This window comes from Ananas comosus, linkage group 1, assembly GCF_001540865.1.
Source record: "Ananas comosus cultivar F153 linkage group 1, ASM154086v1, whole genome shotgun sequence".
Classification (NCBI taxonomy): domain Eukaryota; kingdom Viridiplantae; phylum Streptophyta; class Magnoliopsida; order Poales; family Bromeliaceae; genus Ananas; species Ananas comosus.
The window spans coordinates 17,972,381-17,975,807 of record NC_033621.1 but is presented as its reverse complement, the minus strand read 5'-3'; positions in this window follow the sequence as shown (position 1 = coordinate 17,975,807).

The following is a 3,427-nucleotide window of genomic DNA, read 5'->3' as shown; positions in this document are numbered from 1 at the left end:
TCTAGAAGACAAAGGAGAAGAAGAAGAAAGAAAGAAAGGAAGGAAAAGAAGGAGAAGGAAGTGAAGGAGAAGATCAAGGAGCAAGGAGGCTTCATCTTCTTCCTCTCTAGTGCAAGAAAGGAAAGCTTATAAGGTAAGCTTTGAACCCTATTGTAGTAAAACCCTAGAAATGGGTTTGAATGAACCTAAAGATGGTTTCTAGTGGAATATCTAGTAGTTTGAAGCTTTCTTTTTGCTTCTTTAGAGATCAAAACCATGGTTGAGCTCAAGGTGAGCTTCAACCCACCTCTAATGGTGAAATCTAATCTAGGGTTTTGGAAAGCCTAAGAATGGTTCTAATGGACTATTTAGAGTATATTGAAGCTACTTTTGCTTCCCAAAGAGGTCAAACCCTAGGTTTTGATATACATTGGAGCTAGGGCACCCAAATTGGGGCTTTTGCTCATAGGGGTTTCTAAGTGCAATTGACCCTCTAGAAACCTAATTGGGGGTATTTTCGACGCGTTGGTGCGCTCGGAATAGCATTACGAAAAGTCTATAGGAAGATATGGGCAAAATGGCCTAAGTTGGCTTCGTTTTGCCGCAGGTAAAGAACGAAGGATCTAAAGATCCCGAGAAAATCGTCGGAGCATCTAAAGGGACCTACAAGGTGGGTGGTGCTTTCCAAACTCATTGAAATTCTCTCTATGCCTAATGTGTCATTCTTTGAGCATATGATCTATATATTGATGCATGCATTTTAGGGTAAAGTAATGATGAAATGTGATGATTGCATGATTATGAGCACAACTTGCATAATGAGATGATTGAGAACCTAATAATGTCAAAACCCTAGATGTATGCATGAGAGAAAATATGAGTACCGAAGTGAGCAAAAGAACTGAGTGACACTGTAACATAGATCGAGTGGCATCTAAATAATGTAAAATAAAGTGACACTAGAGTTAGTGTAAAGCAAAGAATCAAAGTGATATAAAGAATGATGACGATCACTAAAGCTAAAGCAAAGAGAGCAATAAAGAACGTGTAAAGCTAAAGAATGTGATTGCTAGAGTTAGCAAAAGTAAAGGTAATGCAAAGAGCAATGATTGCTAGAGTGGCAACATAAAGTGATGTAATGAACACTAGAGTTAGTGTAAAGTCGAGATTGAACATACAATCCTTTGAGTTAAGGATTTTGATCATGCTTGCTATGAGTTCCGTGCTCGAGGGCGGTCGCTCCCCCTCGGGCGATGCGCTCCGGAGTTATGCATCCGGGTTGGAGTAGACCCGAAGGACGGTCCTAGTGGGTGAGTTCCTGCGATGATGGACTTAATGTGAAGCAAGTTAATGTGGCGATACCCCCGGGTTAGCCTTGAGATTAAAGAACAAAGAACAAAGGATAAAGAGAAAAGAATAAAGAACAAAGAACGAATGTAAAGATAAAGAACGAAAGAATTTGCATAATCTGCATATATTTAATGTTGAGCATATTTCTTGCTATTAGTTCAGGCATATTAGCATCATGTTATAGATTGGTTACTATATCCTACTTATCCTTTCTATTATGCCTGAGTTAGTCCTAGTGTGAAAGTCGGTGATGTTGGGGCCGAACCCACTGGGAACTTTGTTGTAGTTCTCACCCCACTATTTCCACAGAGCCGGGACCGAGCGAGCCGGCGAGCGACCGAGGTAAAGGTATCGCGCCTTAGTCAGAGGCCACCAAAGTTGGGTTTCATCTTGTAGTAAAGTACCCTATGATCATCTTTTGTATTTGATGACTAGTAATGTAAAGAAAAGAATGTAAAGTTTATCTTGAGGTAAATGTGATGTAAGAAAGAAATGATGAAATTATGTAATGAAATGCAAAGAATCCTAAATGTAAGAGATGGATGCAATGTATATGATCTAAAATGAATCATATTACTTGTGAATGTTTAGTTTCCTTTTTCTTTCACTAATGGCTATTTCTTACCCTCGTGTAAGCCGTTTGTGTATGTTTCTGCTAGTGCTTTTCTCTATTGATGAAAATGTACCCGTGATGAGCCTTGGGCGGATAGGGGAAACTCTGTTCCGTACTCGGTGTCTGTTTGACGTGCTCGGGTCGGGCCCAAATTGGCATCGGTCCCGGGCGTGACACCGCGGGTGCGCCGGCTTCGGGTGACGGCGACTTCAACGGAGCCTCTGCGTGGCTTCGGCCGGACCTGCCGCGGGTGGCGCGCGGCTTCGAAAGTATCGGCCCGCGGGTGGCGCGGCTTCGAAAGTATCGGCCGCGGGTGGCGCGACTTCAGGCAGATCGGCCGCGGGTGCGGCGGCTTCGAGTCGAGGAGCGACAACGGGCCTTCGAGCGCTAAGGCCGGAGCGGCTTCGAGCGGACTGAGGGCGGCGAGCTCGGTGGAGGGCGGCGAGCGGAATGGTTTAGCGCGGCGGCTCGACGGTGATGAGGGAGCTTTGAGTGACGACTCGTGCGGCTTCGATCGATGAGGGCGCGCAAGAGGGGTCTACGTCGGCGACGGGGAACCGCAGTGGAGGAGGCGCGCGGCGGGGGAACGCGCGCGCGCCGCGCGAGGAGCTTCCAGATGGAAGCCTCGAGTGGTCAAGGGCGACGTAGTTCGAGCAGCTTCGAACAGTGCGGCGCGCGCTTCACAGCGGCGGCATCGATGGGGCGGCATCGAGTTCACAACAAAGAGAGAGCGAGAGAGAGGATAGAGAGAGAGGTTTTTGTGTTTTATTTTTTACTTTTTATTTTTATTTTTTTCGGTTTATCAGGAGATGGAGAAGAAAAGGACTACCAAATACCTCTTTTCTTCTCTTTCGGGAACAGGGAAAAAAATTTGTGGAAGGTTTTCTTCAGAGTTCAAAAAACAGTCTCCCGTTTTTTTTTTTTTTTTTTGTGTCAGGTATATTTATGGCCTCCCCTCCCTCTTCTTTTTTGATCACGTCAATGATGGAGTCGTGGGGAGTTGGAAAGTTGATCGTGGAGTAATGGGGCGCGGGGAGGATGTGGGTTAGTTGGGTAATCGTGGGTAGTTGGAGGTTGATCACGGCGCCGATTGTGGGGTAATAGAACAAATGTTAATCGTACGGAGGATATGGGACATGAGAATCTAATTTCCCTCCCTTTTTTTTATTATTAATATCTCATTTAAATCGTGGATCTCAACTAATTCCCCCTTTTTTTATTTTATTATTATATGAGAAAAATAATAATAACGACAGTAATGATATTTTATTATTATTATTTTTTACTCAAACAGGCATGTTTCATGAGCATAGTAGATCTTTCATTCATACCATGATGTTGAGACATAGTGACATGTTAGTAGATTTCATTACTATGTTCATATCTTTATTCATCATGTTGTTGAAGCATAATAGTATGATAGTAGATTTTATTACTATGTTAGCAAAGTTCATTACCATATTATATCTCTACTTATGCCTGCTT